Here is a 7,968-nt window from a genome sequence, read left to right as displayed (position 1 = left end):
GCATGCTTTCTCATCAAACTGCACAATAATTAAATTAATTAGGCAGGTGGGGAGCACTCTACTCTTATCAAGAAGACAAGATCAAATCTCACTTTTATAGTAGTTTGTATAACCCTGAGCAAGTCACAACCTCTCAGCCTCAGTTTCCTATTCTGTAGAAGGAAGATATTATCACCTGTCTCAGAGTTGTGAAGATCAAATGAAAGAACATGTTAGCACTTTGCACATCACGAAGCACTGTGTAAATGCTAGCCATTATTACTCATTCCTAGTTTTACTCAGATAACTCCAAAGCCTAAGTCTCTATCCCCAGCCGTACCCCAGACCCAAATCCCCAACAGCTCCCAACAATTCTGAGTATGAGGACCACTCATTAATGTCCAAAATTTTTGTGAACCTCAGTGTGATAGTATTAGAATCAGTTATTAAACATGTGATAACAGAGACTACTAACTCTGTAATTTAAATTTCTAAACGTAGGTTCTAATCTGTCCCCCCAGTTTTGGGGGAAAACTGACTAAAATCACTGATAAACTAGTTTAGGTTTTTAAGGGTTTATTGAAAGATAGTAAAAGAAAAGAGAAAGACTGAGAACAGAATTCCTATAACCTGGCAATCCTAGCCTTCCTAATCTCCTCCTTCTGAAGTCTTGTCTCCACCACACGACGTCTCACAGCCAAAGAGACCGAACTCCCTGTGTAACCTCTGCTTCCTCCTTCCTGTTCTCCTCCCAGAAATAGGAGGTTCTCCAAGCTGATTGGTTGACTGGGCCAAAGGGGGTCAAAGTTCAAGTTGTTAGCTTCTGAGAACCATGCTTTCTTAAGTACCCTTAAGTACCAGCCAGAATCTAGTTAACTAGAAGTCAGCCAGTAATCCAGTCAGCAGTCAGTCACCTATCCAATTCAATCAGTTTAAATTAATCTCCAGGTGGGCTCCTGAGTATCTGCTAAATCTCCTCTATCACATTCCATTATCTTGACACCTGCCTATGCAATGATAGATTGCCGTAATGGCATCTGCATACCTGTGTAGCAGACACTGAATTGACCTATAGAAGCTATCTCAGGGATCAAATTTCTGGGGACATAAGGATCTGGTAATTCAACATTTGGGCCTTCTGGGGTTGAAGAACTTCCTGGTTACTTCCAACCTCATAAGCCAGCAGCAGTTTTTCATGCAAACTACAGCTGCTGGTCCCAAGGGGCTAGGGCACTGCACCCACTCCTCTCTAAGATGCCTCTCTGCTCTTTATCCAAGCACATAGTCCAGACTCAGTTCAGTCGGGAGAGCCTGAAACCTAATTAGAAGGAGAGACTGGGTTCCCTTTTCTCCCACTCTTTGTTTCTTTAAATCTACACCCCAGCATCCTGCAAATTATTTAAAACATAGATTTGAGGCCCATGCCTAGGTTTCCCCACAAAAGAGAGTAAAATGTATTCCATGTACAATATGAATCAGTTTGGGGACAGGTATTTTATTCCTATACTCAAAAGAAATGCTAAGTATCAAAGATTCACCACAGGCAAATAACAACTTAACACAACATAACATAACAACTTAAAACAAGATTAAGTAACTGTGAACTCCTGTTTCAATCAGCTAGAAGGCTGATACTTAAACCTCATCAGGACATAAAGCAATTGCCAAAACTGCTGATTAGATATTTTATTTTTCTCCTCAGTTCTGCTTCTGTCTCCCTCCACATCTTCTGGCAAGCCAGGCCAGGGGCTTGGGTGTCCATATGTCTGTGGTAATCTGATAAAAAAAAAAACTCTCTAGTTAGCTTAATTTAATGGGCCCAAGACCTCTGAACCTCTTGGATTCACAAGGTTGCCTACAAGCCTATAAATGTCCACCTCAGGGTTGATGCTCAGTTACCTCCTGAGGAAAAGAAACACAGTCCCAGTCCAGGCAGGTGGGGTTCAAGTTCACCTAAGGAAGTCCCCCTTCTCCCAAAACCATGTAAAAGCAGCTGCCATGATTCCACCAGGAGGCCTGCCCAGCATTATGTGAGGTCTTGGGGGCCGGGGGTGTCAAAAGAAGAGAGCCAGCTGGAAGCCATGTCTCCTTTTAACAGCTGTGACCCCCTGCGCCCCTGTTGCTGTCATGGGCCAGGAGAGAACCAAGAAATCACTTACAGTTTTCAGTATCAGCCGAGTAGCAAGTCCTCTCGATGATTAGCCAACATGTGCTTGAAAGCAGCTGGGAAGTCTGCCATTGTCAAGATGCCCAAGAGCTTAGTAATCATTTCCCCCATTGCCTCCAGAGGTTTTCAGGGCAGTGTGGGTGTGATTAGGGACCTATAGTTCCTAGAGCCACAACAGGTCAAGCTCTTCAAGTATGTAACCACTTATTCTATCTTTATTTTATTTTTTTTTTTTAGTGAGGCAATGGGGGTTAAGTGACTTGCCCAGGGTCACACACAGCTAGTAAGTGTCAAGTGTCTGAGACCGGATTTGAACTCAGGTCCTCCTGAATCCAGGGCCTGTGCTCTATCCACTGCACCACCTAGCTGCCCCTCACTTATTCTATCTTTGAATTTACTTTTTCCTGCTGACATGAAGGACATCTCTGTCCCAAGCCTGTATGTGATTTAGGGTTAGGAAATCCCTTTACATCCAAAGACTTCCTCAGACAGGGCATCCCTCTCAGATCATTTCAGGAGCTCCCTTCAGGGGCTATGTCTGAAGCACCCCAGTTTTCCTCAGCTGCCCAAGATCCCTTGGGTCTTGATATGCAAATAAATATGAATAAATCAAAAGTTAAGTAAACAGGGCATGGTCATGATCGTCCACCTTCTTGCTTCACACTCCTTCATCACCTAAATATGAAGGATCGCACACCTCTCAGGATTTCAGCTGCCCTATGCTAGTTGCACGAGACTGGACAAGGTCCCATCTCTGACAAGTGGCAACAATGTTTCCTCAGTTTTCTCCCTTCCCATTGCACACAGTATCAACAACACTGTGTGATGATCAGCTGTGATGGACTTAACTCTTTTCAGCAATACAAAGGTCCAAGATAATTCCAAAGAACTCATGATGGAAAATGCTCTCCACATCCAGAACAAAGAACTGTGGAATCTGAAGCTAATTTTTTTTTTTTGGTGAGGCAATTGGGGTTAAGTGACTTGCCCAGGGTCACACAGCTAGTAAGTGTTAAGTGTCTGAGGCTGAATTTGAACTCAGGTCCTCCTGAATCCAGGGCAGGTGCTCTATTCACTGCTCCACCTAGCTGCCCCTGAACTGTGGAATCTAGATGCAGATTGAACCATACCGTTTCTACTTTTTTTTCTTTTTTCTTTTTTGAGGTTTTTCCCTTTTGTTCTGTTTCTTCTTTCACAACATGACTAATGCAGAAATATGTTTAATGTGATTGTACATATATAACCTATATCAGATTGCTTGCTGTTTTGGGGAAGGGAGAGGGAGGGGAGGGAGGGAGAAAAATTTGGAACTAGAAATCTTATAAAAAATGTTGATGATGCTGAGCGAGATGAACAGAACCAGGAGAACATTACACAGAGAAACAGCAACATTGTGTGATGATCAATTGTGATAGACTTGGCTCTTCTCAACAATGCAATGATCCAAAACAATTTCAAAGAATTCGTGATAGAAAATGTTCTCCACATCCAAAAAAAAAAAAAAGAAAGAAAGAACTGTGGATTCTGAATGCAGATTGAACCATACTGTTTCTACTTCTTGGCTGGTTTTTTTCTCTTTTATGAGGTTTTTCCCTTGTGTTCTGCTTCTTCTTTCACAATATGACTGATGCAGGACAGCTAGGTGGCGCAGTGGATAGAGCACCTGCCCTGGATTCAGGAGGACCTGAGTTCAAATCCAGCCTCAGACACTTAACACTTACTAGCTGTGTGACCCTGGGCAAGTCACTTAACCCTCATTGCCCCACAAAAAAAAAATTTTTAAATATGACTAATGCAGAAATATGTTTAATGTGATTGTACAGCTATAACCTATATCAGATTGCTTTCCATCTTGGGGGAGGGGGAAGGGAAGGGTGGGTGGGAGAAAAATCTGGAACCAAAAATCCTATGAAAACAAACATCGAAAACTATTTTACATGTAACTAGAAAATAATAAAATATTTTTATGATTAAAAAAGGAAGAAGCCCTGGTCTAGAATAGGTGCTGAGAAGGACTCTGTTACCTAATTTTCCTGTGATTTTCTTTGCTATTCCATCCAAAGTAAATATTTTTATATTAAATATGGGAAGTTATCGTTCACTCTACTGGAGAGAGAATGCCAAGGCTGTGTCCAGGAAGGGACTATGGCCCTCCTGAGTGTCTTTTCTTCTCCTTAACAAGGCACCAATCTGTTGAGGAAGTTGACCCTTCCGTAAAATGTGAACAGCCCTTCCCAGGACTCCTGCCCTTGCTCCTTTAACACAATATCAAGAATGACTCACGGACTCATGAGAAATGCTTTCCAGACTTAGGAAAAGTGGGATCCGTCTCTAGAGAAAGAACTGTTGGTGTCTGAATACAGATTGAAGCATATTTTTTAAAGTTTCTTTTTCTTAAGTTTTTTTGGTCTGTTTTCTTTCACAACCTGACTAATGTGGAAATGTTTTGCATGACTGCACATGTATAACTTATATTGAATTGCTTGCATTCCTAACGGGGGTAGGGAGAGAGGGAGGAAAAGAATTTGGAACACAAAGGTTTTTCAATGGATGTTAAAATTGTTTTTACATGTAATTGAGGGGGAAAATAAAATTCTAAATAAAAAGTCAAAAAAGGGGCAGCTAGGTGGCACAGTGGATAGAGCACCGACCCTGGAGTTAGGAGGACCTGAGTTCAAATCTGGCCACAGATACTTGACACTTACTAGCTGTGTGACCCTGGGCAAGTCACTTAACCCCAATTGCTTCACCAAAAAAAAAAAATGACTGATTGGTGGATTCACAGCCAGTTCATATACCTGAGCTATACCCTGACTTGACCTTTAGAAGGGGGAGCAGAGACACAAGAGAGATAAAGATAAGAGGCAGAGTAGTTGCATACAAAATCAGATTCAGTCTGCTCTAGGGGGGCCACCCCAAAGAACCGTGAAGCTCTGGATGTCATGGTGAATGGAGGAGCCAACCAGGTGGCAACAGGAGTGGGGTATAACTGGAGACAGAACCATACCAAGAGGGAACAAATGCAAAGCTTGCCCTTCTCAGCTATGTGAGTGATACGGGCTATTCAAAAAAGTGGTCACTTTTCCACTGATCCCACTGAAGCTTCACAGTGCCTGAGACTTTGGGGACATTGTGGAAGTCTCTGGGGAGCTGGTTACAGGCTGCAGGCCTTGTCTGGTCCAACCAGGCAGGACCCCAGGCAGAGGAGGCTGATAGACTTACTCAATTTTTGTCCCTTACTCCAAAGCCCAGCTCTGCCACCATCCCCCCCCACACACACACACACACTTCTTCCCAATGCTCCACTGTTGGGCCTTTCTTACACACTAAGTCATTTTCCATCCTGTTTTATCCTGGTCTGTGGACATGCCTTATCTCCTATTAAACTAAGAAGCAGTAGAGAGTAGGGGGAAGGTGCTCTGACCATTGAGTTTACCTCTCAGCTCTGAAACCTCCTGGCCTTTGACCAAAAGGAAGTCATTTCCCTTCTCTGACTCCATTTCCTGGGTTGGGCCTGTGGGCTTTGAGGGGCTGAGCTGAGGGACTCAAGCTAGGAAAGAGCTTCTTCCTATAAGGAAGGCCTTCAGGTTCACAAAGAACCCTCATCATGCCCAGCCCGGGAGATCCCCCTTTACGGGTGAAGAAACTGAGGTGCAGGTGAGTTCAGTGACTTGCCCTGAGGGGGACACCGCATGAATGCTCAAGGCAGGGCTTGAATTTCTATCTTAGCCCCCTCAAACATGTCCTCTAAGAAGGATCCTGCCATACCAACTATCGTCCCAGAACCCCTCATGTACAGCTGGAAGAGAGTTCAGAAGTTACCTACTCCATTTTACAGTTGAGGAAACTGAGGCCCATAGAACTTAGTTAACCTTCCCAAGGGTACACAGACAGCAAGCATCAGAGGCAGGATTCGAACCCAGGTCCTTGGATCCTAGAGGAATTTTTCATCTAGGCATCTAGAGTCATTCATCTCACCGCTGCACAGTGGGTATGAAGTAACAGTCTATGTCTAAGCTCACTCTCAGTTCTAAATCCTATGGAAAACTCTGGTGACTATAGATACCCATCAATTGGGAAATGACTAAACAAACTATGGCATGTAAATGTGAAGGGAAAGGGAGGGAAGGGAAGGGAGGGGAGGGGAGGGAAGAGAAGAGGAGAGGAGACGAGGGAAGGGAATTTTAATGGAATTTTGCTGTCCTGTAAGAGATAATACATGCAATGGATGCGAAGACCTCTGTGGCCCAGGGGCTGCACCCCTATAAGTGGAACAAACAACAAAACGACTGAAACTGAATTCAGTGGGTCAGTCAATAAACATTTATTAAGCGCCTACTATGTGCCAGGCAAAAAGTACAATGACCAAGCTTGTCTTCAGAGAAGAATGAGGAGAAGGTCCTTCTGCCCCTTCGATGGCAGAGGTCACAACTATGGTGATAGAATGTTGCATATGATGTCAGACATTTTCAATATGGAAGTCAATTTTGCTAAACCAATTTTTTTCATCTTTTTTGCAAGAGTTGGCTGTCTGGACCAGGAGAAAGGATACATTGGGAAAGAGAATGATATAAAAACAAAATTTATCCAAAATTTTAAGGAAAAGAAAAACTGTGAAACAGAGGCCTAGAGAGGTGACCCAGATGGGGGTCTCACAAAACTGTGACTTGCCCAAGGTCACATATCTGAAAGACGGTGAGAGTCACAAGTGCCTGAATGGATGGAGTGGGCATTTAGGGTAAGCCAGGGAGCTGGTGGCCCATGGTAGCCAATTGTGTGGGACTTAAATGGCAAGATAAAGATTTGGGAGTTTTCATTGAGGCATAAGGGAAGTGCTGAAGCTAAGGGGTGAGCTGACCTCAGGAAGTTTCTTCCTAGGAGACATGGCTGGGAGGAGAGAGACAGAAGGCAGGGCCACAGGGTAGATGGTGGATGCCCTCAGGAAGGTGTGAGGTCCAGCCCAGCTCCCATCTCATCTCCCCCAGGAAGCCTTCCCAGCCATGCCAGACCCCAGTGATGCCCCTCTTGTCTCCCCCAAGTTACCCCACTAATGGTCCATGCTCTGGCTTTAATACTCAAAGGTTCACACTTGAGTAAACTTCATGACCCAGTGCCCTGGGCTGCCAAATAACCCACATCCAGCAGGACCCAGCCCTGGCATTTTGGGCATCCCCCTGCCCAGGTGGTGCCAGCCCAGGATAACACATAGTAGGGGCTTCACCCCCTGCATTTCCTCTCGGGATCCAGGCAAGCCCTCAAGCTTGGGCAAATCACAAAGCTGGGCCCCAGGCACCCAGGGCAACCACTCCAGTCAGCCCAAGCAATGGGGCCACAGATGGACATGAGCTGTCCCTAGCAGCCACAAGAGGTCAGGGGTGATCACTGGGAAGTGAGGGGAAGTTTCAGCCACAGATGCTCATAAGGGATAATGGGCAGCGTGCTACAGATGGCAGGTTAGGGGTGGGGTTTGACAAGCAAAGTCCTGGCACTGCAAACCTTGGACAAAATGACCTCCCAAGTCTTTTCAAACTCTGAGATTCTACCTACACTCCTGACTGACCTAAAGGTGGGACTGTCTGGTCTGGCCCCCTTCTCTGTGCCCTTCACACCTAGCCCATGGTCCAGGAACCTTGATCATCAGGGTGGACAGACTGGTACCTTGGGGTCTCAGGAAGAAAGGGAGGGATCAGGGCCAGGACTAAGGGGAAAGGAGGGGGCAGGCCAGTCTCCTTTGTCAGCTCCCCCCAAGCTGGCCACCAAGACTAATGACCGTCCCCACCTCGGGCCAAGGGGTGAGGTACAAGAAGAATGAAAAGGTGAGG

Source organism: Dromiciops gliroides, chromosome 1 (assembly GCF_019393635.1).
Source record: "Dromiciops gliroides isolate mDroGli1 chromosome 1, mDroGli1.pri, whole genome shotgun sequence".
NCBI lineage: Eukaryota > Metazoa > Chordata > Mammalia > Microbiotheria > Microbiotheriidae > Dromiciops > Dromiciops gliroides.
The sequence above is the reverse complement of the archived record's forward strand: the minus strand, read 5'-3'. Positions refer to the sequence as shown.